This window comes from Rhipicephalus sanguineus, chromosome 9 (assembly GCF_013339695.2).
Source record: "Rhipicephalus sanguineus isolate Rsan-2018 chromosome 9, BIME_Rsan_1.4, whole genome shotgun sequence".
NCBI classification, from domain to species: domain Eukaryota; kingdom Metazoa; phylum Arthropoda; class Arachnida; order Ixodida; family Ixodidae; genus Rhipicephalus; species Rhipicephalus sanguineus.
The window spans coordinates 2,696,584-2,707,188 of NC_051184.2; positions in this window are offsets into that span (position 1 = coordinate 2,696,584).

Here is a 10,605-nt window from a genome sequence, read left to right on the forward strand (position 1 = left end):
AAGCCCGAAATATAGAGAATGAGCGGGAATTGTTTTCCAGCACGCATACAGCGCCTTTTCCGCGACCGCCCTTTACCGCTTTTCCTTTCCATTGCAGTTCTTCAGCGAGTGGAGCGACAGTGGTGAGAATGTAGCAGTTACAAAAGATGAGCTCTCCGATTATCTCTCTATGGAATCGCCCTCCTGTCCATCTGAAGTTTCAGTCTTCTGGTTTAAACAAGCAGCAGAGATATCCGAAGCTTGCCAAGCTGGCAAAAAAGATATTAGCAATTCCGGCGACGAGTGCAAGGAGCGAACGTAACTTCAGTTCGACGGGCTACATAACGCAAAAGCGCCGCACTTCGTTGAAGCCGTAATCGTTGGACTGCTTGCTGTTTTTGCACGAGAATTTGTAATCTGTGTAATAGAGACTTCAAGTAGAAAACAGCGCTACGAGACGGGACGAAGAAAGGGCACAAACCGTCTCGTAGCGCTGTTTTCTTCTTGAAGTCATGCACCAACCAGCCCAAATCCGTACCCTACTGTAATAGAGACTGTTCGTCGTGTGTCGTTTATCATATTCGATATGCTCAAGAAAATGCCAAATTACCGGAAAACGATGTTTTGTTTTCGCAACGAACCTTCAAAAAGCCGGGCCGGCCCGGGCCCTGGATTGTGTTTTCGTACGTCGGGCCGGGCCGGGCGGGCTCGCAGCCCTTTGCCGTCGGGCTCGGGCGGGCCTTCGACAATGTCAGCGGGCCCGGGCCGGGCTCGGGCTCGGAAATACGGCCCGTGCACAGCTCTATTCTGGATACGTCTTCTTTGCCGCTGTCCTAGCTAGGGTGCCGCAAGGACAGTCACTCGCGACCGTGCATTGAGAGCTGGCTTTCAGAGTAGTCTAAGATAGTCGACATAAAGCGTCCTCGCACCACAAATCGGTAAAGGCATTACTGAAGATTTCTCTTTCGTTGCAGTGGCCTATAGAGAGTCTTCATTGTCACGTGATGTGACGGTTAGGAAGGCCGCAGTAAGACTAGTAAATACAGAACATTTTATTAGGCAAATTTGTGCCCGTGAATTGAAAATTTAAAACACAAGCATTGAACGCTGTACACTTAGAGCGGCGATCACTGTCGTCGGCCGTCTGTAATCTGATCGGCGGCCGAACGCGCCGTCTTCTATACGTGCATGATGGAAAACTCCAGCGTTATCGCTGGGCATCGCGTTAGCTCCAAAATGAACGGGACTACTCTTGTCGTGCGCGTAATCTTATCAGAATAGTAAAAAAACACTCGAGAAGTTTCCCCAAAAATAATTGGCGCCGAGCGATTCGATCATCCCAGTTTCCCTAAGACCTTTGAATGAGCAAAAAAAGAAAGGTAAAGTTCGCATTTAGACCAGGCAACGTAGCTTTATTGAAGTTCTCGCTTTGGATTGTGAATTAGTGAGAATGAAGCTCATAGGAAGAAAAGCACGAGTGGACGTATTGTTTTCGTTGGCATGGAATCAGTGCGCAACGTCTATGCTGCTTTTATGATATTCAGTTCTTAAGCTCAACCGCTTTCCTCTGCGTCTTCCATTCTTAGAAGATGATGGATATGCACCACAACATGCTGGATATGGGGCTCTGCTGTTCGCCTCAGGACGCGGACAATCCGGGTCATTGTACATCGCACACCTGCAGACATAACGAAACATGAATAGGGAGCAGGCCGTTTTAACAAAGCTTGCGAATTAGTAAGTGCGTCGCTTTGATTTCTTCAGTGTCCAGTGCACGCTTTATTTCGTGCCGTTGTTGCTCTTGTTTGAAAGCGTTTTATTGACATCAACATTGAATTATACGAACGGGAGCAAAAACCTGGATAAAACTGGAGGCTTTTGTGCTGGAAAAGGTTTAGCGAGCAAATCGCAAATTAAAAGGGGGAAATTGTGGTCCTGCAGGAGCTAACTATTTGCTGAGTTGTGTTTGAGGAAAAAAAAACATATACAGTTGACCCTCATCATAGCGAAAACTGACACAGCGAATTATCGGTTATAGCGAACTAAATACGAGGTTTGGTTTGTCACGCTACATTTCAGTGACATTTAATCTTTTTATAACGAGACCGACAACGCGAGAGCCGCCGCGATATCGGCGCTAACGAAGAAATATTTGGTTCGCGCGAGGCTCAAAACTTGAAAGGTAACGTAAAAAGCAAAATACAGGTTGAAAGACTATCCACAATTACATTTCTTCTTTTTAATAGTTTGAAAAAGGGGCCGAAATTTTGGCCGTCCAGCGAAAAAATAAAAATGCCTTTGACTGGTTGTATCAGCGTATGAACGGAAATGTGAAGTGCCACGAGAATACAGGTTAGGGTTATCTCGTTTGTAGTGGGTTTGACGTTTTACGTTTTGACGTTTGTAGTGGGTTTTGATGACGTTTGTAGTGGGTTTGATGCATTTTAGTATTTAGAATTATTGCACGGGCCCAATTGCCGATTTTTACGGCGAAAGCTGTTATGAGATCCCAACAAGGGCTGTTTTTGGCGCCGTAGTTGTCCGCCGCCACCGCCGCCGCCGGTGTCCGCAACCAGTATCGCGCGAAATAAGAAAAAAAAAGTAAATAAAAGAAATATCCAGGATGAAACAAGGTTCGATCGAACCTGGTCCCTCAGCGTGGGCGCCCAGTATTCTACCTCAGAGCCATTCCGGTGCTTGAAACTGCGTTGCAAAAAGACCCTATACAGGCTTCATGCCGGGAAGGAACCACATTAACATATGTAATGTAGTGGGGAGAAGAGTGAAATAACAACCAGGGCGTCACACAGCGTGAATTCTGTAACCAGGCGTCACACAATGCAAATTGCGCAACGAGTGGGTTGTTGAATGCTTCCAACCCATTACAAAGGGCTCTGCTATAATTCTTAATCGTCATCAGCCACAGCATCAACAAAGGGCACATAATGCCTTACGGGTGTTTAGCGGGTACCACGGTGCTCCGCAAAATGAAGAAAAATTGCATAGTGGCTGCTTTCCTACTTCACAAAAATTATGATTATTTATAGCGTAGTGGGTTCCTCCTAAGTGCACTTCTATTGGTTGCCAAGGAAGCCCATCAGGCTCCCATGATCCATTTCCTCAGGCTCTCAATAAAGTTAATCTCTCTCTCTCTCTCTCTCTCTGTCTCTTTCTTTCTCGCGTTAACGTATGTTATAAAGCGTGGTAAGAGAGTTAAATAACGACCGGGCGTCACACAACGCGAATTACGTAACTAGTGGGTCGTTTAAAGCTTCCAACCCATTACAAATGGCTCAGCCATAATTCATCGTCATCAACCGTCGCATCAACAAAGTGCACATAATGCCTCACAGGTAGTACCTCGCTTCTCCGCAGAATGACGAATAATGTCGTGGTGGGTGCTTCCCAACTTCACAAAAATTATGATTTGTGGCGTAGTGGGTACGTTGCTAGTGTACTTGTATTAGTAGTATTAGCGTAAAAAATATTTTAAAGTGAGAAAAGAAAGGCTTAGGCCTGCAGTTTCGTGTCAAATTACGTATCTAAGAAAAGGTGTTACGGGATATGACAAAAAAAGCGCAGAAAGCCAAGCAGCTGTACTGCTGAAAACACTGTTTATGCTTAGGAGTCCACGTATCTGCTAATCAAATGACAATAATATAATGATATAGCGACGCAAAACAGCGGGCGATTTGTGAGAGCCGCTCTATTCGAGAACTGAGAAATTACTTGGTCTAAATTTAGTTATTAATGCGAAAGCCTTATATGCCTCATCAAACGCAAAAGGTGACCGTCGGCATCAGCACGAGTGACGAAAAAAAAATCATCATCGTGTGATGACGTCACAGGTCACCAAAACGTGTGACGTCATCATCAAATCCTAATGACACATTTCATGATGTCACATGATGCCGCCGTCGCATGACGTCGTCGCTTGGCCCAAGGTGGGCCGATCCCGAAGGCGCTGCAAGACAACGTGAGGTGCAGAAAGCTTCCAATGCCTCTGATCCCGGAGGCAGTGGAAAATTACGTTGGGCGCAGAAAGTTCTTTTTTTAGGGCGCGGGGGCGGGGGGAGATCTGTTCAATCCACTGAGAAGAAAAAGATGAAAATGTCTTATCCCTACGAGTTCTCTCAGCAAAATGCATAAGCGACCCTGTGAGTTTCTGATGGGCTTTAAGTCAAAGTAAAGTACGGGCCTGCGACGCAACTCTAGGTCGCAGACAGGTTGCAGTTGTCACTAACACATCTACACTGGTGAAATTCGTCGATAATGACGAGAGAAACCGAATGTGAGCAGTCACAAGCCTAGCCTAACCTGTCCTCACGCGCGAGAATAGTCTTGGTTGATATTGCTACATGTAGGCTGCCGGAATCCATATTGTCGACGCGCGTGTGCGCCCGACGAAGAGGACGAAGGTCGTTAGCTGCTCGAGCTCGGAGCCGGATTGCTCAGCGCTGCAGCCGTTCTTGAAAATATATCTTGTGAATAGCGACTTGTAAAAGCGACTGTCACTCACGTAACATATTTGGTGGAGGTGGAACGTTCCCCGTCCTCATCACGCAGCTCCGCAGTGGCCGCGTCATCCAGCCTCTCGCCATGGCTTCCAATGACAACCCGTCCCCATCTCCATCTGCGGCTCCTACGACAACCTTTGTTGCGGTCCCCACCCCCCGTGATCCTGGGACATTCTCTGCGCAACCTGGCCTCGACGTCGACTACTGGCTTCGCCTGTATGAACGGGTCAGTCAAACTCACCGGTGGGACCCTACCATGATGCTCGCTAATGTTCTCTTCTACTTGGACGGAACCCCGCGCATCTGGTACGAAACACATGAGACCGAGCTCACCAGCTGGGACACGTTCAAGGAGAAGCTACGTGACATCTTTGGGAACCCGACCGGTCGCCACGCAGCTGCACGACAAGAGCTCGCTACCCGTGTCCAGTCACCTACTGATTCGTATGTCTCATACATACAAGAAGTACTTGCTCTTTGCCGGAAAGTGGACGAGGCAATGCCCGAAGCTGACAAAGTGGGTCACGTTTTGAAAGGCATCGCGGACGACGCTTTCCATTTGCTGGTCTACACCAACGTCTCGACTATCGACCGCATCATTCAAGAATGCCGCCGTTTCGAAACGGCCAAAAGCCGTCGTGTGCACCCTCAATTTTCTCGGTTGCCAAACACGGCTGCCACGTCCACCTGCTCCGATTCCGCCGCTACACCGCCCTTTGAGCAGAGTGTAACGCGTATCGTTCGACGGGAACTTGAAGCGGCAAGTCCAGCGCCGTTCCAGCCCTCTCCATTCGACCATGCCACTATACAACCAACCCCCGCGGTCTCCGTTATTCAGGCGGTCGTACGACAAGAATTCGCCAACCTCGGGTTCCCTGTCGCCTGCCCCGTCTCTCGCCCCTCGTCCCGACCAATGCCCATGAATGCACCTCGAAGTGACCCATTCGTTCCTCCACGATCTCGCAACCCAGCGGAATGGCGTACTCCCGACGACAGACCCATCTGCTTCCGGTGCCACCGCGTTGGTCATGTATCCCGCTACTGCCGCGCCACTTGGACGCCGCCATATAGGACCCAATTTTTCTCGCCTTCCCGCCCATATGAAGATCTTCGCCGGTATTCGCCCAGCCGTACAGACCCTACTGGTGACACACCTAACAGCGCCCTCCTGCTCGTTCACCGTCCCCTCAACGCCGTCGTTCCCCGTCGCCCCAACCCCGCCGCCACCCCTCGCCGCCCAACTTTGCATCCCGCGCCACTTGGACGCCGCCATATAGGACCCAATTTTTCTCGCCTTCCCGCCCATATGAAGATCTTCGCCGGTATTCGCCCAGCCGTACAGACCCTACTGGTGACACACCTAACAGCCGCCCTCCTGCTCGTTCACCGTCCCCTCAACGCCGTCGTTCCCCGTCGCCCCAACCCCGCCGCCACCCCTCGCCGCCCAACTTTGCATCGTACCCGACGGAAAACTAGATCGTGCAGCTCCTGGAGGTAGTGCTGCATCATCTCCTTCTGAACCAAATCCTCCGTTGACGCTTCCTACGAACAAGAACCTCATCGATGTGCATGTGGACGGTATTTCTTTGACGGCTCTAGTCGATACTGGAGCTCACGTGTCCATAATCAGTGCTCGTCTTTGTCGCCGACTGAAAAAAGTCCTCACACCTGCTACTACAAAAGCTGTACGCGTCGCCGATGGCGGAACTGTTCCTGTCACTGGAATGTGTACAGCTCGCATAAGCATAGCCGACCGTTACGTTCCTGTCCTCTTCATGGTGCTCCATAATTGTCCTCATGACCTCATCCTAGGGATGGACTTCCTGTCGACCCATTCTGCCCTGATAGACTATTCCGCTGGTACTCTTTGCTTGGACCTTCCTCTTCAGCCAGATATTCACCCCGACCTCCCACACAGCCTCTGCACCTCAGATTTCATCCGCCTACCGCCTAAAGCCCTAACATTCGCCGAATTCACAACGACTTCATCCGTGTTGGATGGGCACTACGTCGTCACGCCGATTACTGATGTACTTCTGGCACGTGACATCACTGTGCCTCACTGCGTCATAACTATAGCCGCTAACCGGGTACATCTCCCCGTCATAAATTTCGGCTTCACGAAGCAAGTCCTCCCTCAAGGCATCTTAATCGCCACGTTGCGGTCCTTAGCCGATGACCACGTCACCTCTTTTGCAGCAGACGTATGCTCCAATATTCCTTGTCGCCCACCCGATACCACAAGCCTCGACATGGCATTACGCCCCATGATTGCCCCAGACCTCCCCCCAGCGCAATCAGCCGCCCTCATCCGCCTTTTGGCTTCTTACCGCGAGATCTTTGACCTTGACAATCGACCACTCGGCCAAACTTTTCCTGTGCAGCACCGTATCAACACAGGTGATGCTGTTCCCATTCACCGTCGACCGTATCGGGTGTCCGTATCGGAGCGCCAGATTATTCAAGAAGAAGTAAACAAGATGTTAGCTAAAGGCATTATTGAGCCCTCATCGAGCCCTTGGGCGTCACCCGTCGTCCTGGTTAAAAAGAAAGACAACACGTGGCGTTTCTGCATCGATTACCGGCATCTAAATCGAATTACGAAAAAGGACGTGTATCCTTTGCCCCGCATTGATGACGCTCTCGATTGTCTCCATGGCGCACGCTACTTTTCATCCATAGACCTTCGCTCCGGTTATTGGCAGATTGCCGTGGACGAGAAAGACCAAGAAAAGACCGCCTTCGTCACTCCCGATGGCCTGTACCAATTCAAGGTTATGCCCTTCGGTCTATGCAACGCCCCAGCCACGTTCGAGCGCATGATGGACTCTCTGCTACAAGGGTTCAAATGGTCAACATGCCTTTGTTACCTAGACGACGTCCTCGTATTTTCACCTACATTTGAGACCCACCTTGAGCGTCTGTCGGCTATTCTCGACGTCTTCCGCAATGCTGGCCTCCAGTTGAACTCGTCGAAGTGTCACTTCGGCCGCCAACAGATTACAGTGTTGGGCCACCTCGTTGATGCTTCTGGTGTGCGGCCGGACCCTGAGAAAATTCGTGCCGTCACCAGTTTCCCAGTACCCAAATCCGCCAAAGATGTTCGGAGTTTTGTGGGACTCTGTTCCTATTTCCGGCGGTTCGTGAAGGACTTTGCAGCAATCGCTCGACCACTTACTGATCTTCTAAAGAAAGACGTCCCATTTTCGTGGGGGTCCACTCAAGCTGCCGCCTTCTCTCACCTCATCACAATTTTGACGACGCCACCTATATTGGCCCACTTTGACCCATCCGCCCCGACTGAGGTCCGAACTGATGCCAGTGGTCACGGGATCGGAGCCGTCCTCGCCCAACGTCAGCAGGGACACGACCGCGTTATCGCCTACGCTAGTCGCCTCCTTACACCTGCGGAGCGCAACTATTCGATCACCGAAAGAGAATGCCTTGCTCTTGTCTGGGCGGTCTCCAAGTTCCGTCCATATTTATATGGCACTCACTTCTCCGTAGTCACCGACCACCACGCGCTCTGCTGGCTTTCATCATTAAGGGATCCCACAGGTCGACTTGGTCGCTGGGCTCTGCGACTGCAAGAGTACACTTTTGCAGTGACGTACAAGTCTGGACGCCTGCATCAGGACGCCGACTGCCTATCTCGCTATCCGGTTGGCGAGTCGCGCACCGTCCCTGACACCGACGCTTGCGTGTGCACCGTTTCCCAACTGACCCACATAGCCGACGAGCAACGCCGTGATGCATCCTTACGGGCTATCATCGAGTGCCTCGAAGCCTCACCTTCGGACCGATCTCATCGCTCGTTCGTACTCAAGAATGGTACGCTATACCGCCACAACTTTCATCCAGACGGACCATCCCTGCTGCTTGTTGTACCCAAACACCTCCGCTCCGCTGTACTCCACGAACTTCACGACGTTCCAACTGCCGGTCACCTTGGTGTGTCCCGCACATACGACCGAATCCGCCGTCGCTTCTATTGGCCAGGTCTCGCACGCTCCGTCAGACGATACGTCGCGGCGTGTGAGAAATGTCAACGCCGCAAAACACCATCGACGCTTCCGGCTGGGTGCCTTCAACCCCTCGACATTTCGTCCGAACCCTTCTTTCGCGTCGGCTTGGACCTACTCGGCCCTTTTCCCCTGTCTTCTGCTGGCAACAGGTGGATAGCTGTGGCCACAGACTACGCCACACGCTACGCCATCACACGAGCTCTTCCAACAAGCTGCGCCACAGATGTCGCCGATTTTCTTCTGCGCGACGTGATCTTGCAACACGGTGCTCCACGCCAGCTGCTCACGGACCGTGGCCGCACATTTCTATCGAGAGTCATAGCGGACATCCTGCGTTCATGTGAAACGCGGCATAAGCTCACTACGTCGTACCATCCGCAAACGAATGGCCTCACGGAGCGTCTGAACCGAACCCTAACCGACATGCTTTCAAAGTATGTTTCCTCAGACCACTCCGACTGGGACCTTGCTCTACCGTACGTGACATTTGCCTACAATTCCTCGCGCCATGACACGGCTGGTTACTCCCCATTTTTCCTGCTGTTCGGCCGCGAACCCACATTGCCCCTTGATACAGTCATTCCGTTGCCAGCAGCTCCGACCACTGAATACGCCCTGGACGCTATCAGCCGGGCCGCTCATGCACGCGAAGCCGCTCGTACTCGCCTTCTGACCTCCCAAGAGAACCAACGCCGTCGGTATGATCAACGACACCGCGACGTACACTTTTCGCCCGGTTCTTTGGTTCTGCTGTGGTCTCCGACCCGGCACGTTGGCTTGTCCGACAAACTGCTCTCTCGGTTACACAGGGCCATACCGAGTGCTTCGTGCGGTGACTCCCGTCACCTATGAAATCGCTCCTGCTGACTCGTCGTCTTCATCCACCCCGCATGCCAGCGACATCGTACACGTCGCACGCCTGAAGCAGTACCACTCGCCCAATGACGTTGACGCCTAGATGCGCCGAGACGGCGCCTTTGCGCCGGGGGTTATGCTACATGTAGGCTGCCGGAATCCATATTGTCGACGCGCGTGTGCGCCCGACGAAGAGGACGAAGGTCGTTAGCTGCTCGAGCTCGGAGCCGGATTGCTCAGCGCTGCAGCCGTTTTTGAAAATATATCTTGTGAATAGCGACTTGTAAAAGCGACTGTCACTCACGTAACAATATGTTTATAAGGTTTATTTCCTTGAAATCTTGGTCAAAGCAGAAAGTAGTTTGTCGCGAGTCAATTCTACTCGATAACGTATTGAAGAGATTTCGCTCAATTAATCGAAAATACCTCTACTCGATACGCCTATATTAAAACATACACAGGAAGTTTTCACAATGAACGCAACTTTAATGGCTTTAAAGACCACCACCTCTCATCAAAAAATCACATTCCTAATATGCAAGTAAAAGCACTTCGTTTTCTTGTATTTTTCGCTGCGTTACGCGTTTTCATTTTCTGCGGGAGTGTGGTGCACCACTTTCGGACATGCACCACTCTCGGACAGCTTGTTTCACTTCAGTCGAATACTACGCCGATTGTTATGTTACATCAAATATTAGGAAGTTACATGGCAGCTCATAGCTGAATTGTGCCGCTCGCTGGCGTTGCGGCGTGAGTACTGCGCCTCGGCCAGAGCAAACGCGGTGGGCGGGCCCGAGCAATTGCTGTAGATACCTGTCAATCAAGCTACTTGACACGCGAGCTCGGCTTCAAGCTCGTTGATTCTAAGGTCCCAGTTCAACTCGTGACCGTCGTAGTGTCGGTGTGACTGTCAAGCGTTTCATGCGGTTGACGCCAAGGAGCAGCTTCCTTGAACGTAAAAAAATGTCGGTACGTTGATAGTACGACAACACAGCCCACGGTAGACGCATGGCACGTCTCACGTGCTAGAAACAATGTCCGACATGGTCTTAATTAGCAAGGTAATAATGAGCAAGATTCTAATGAGTAAGATACTAATTACCACAACATTAATTAGCAAGAACTTAGTTAATATTGTTTTAATTAGCTGTTCGTTAGCTATATCTTAATAGCAAGGCCTTAATTACGCTTAACCTCACTTGACCTTCATTAGCAAGGTCTTAAGAAGA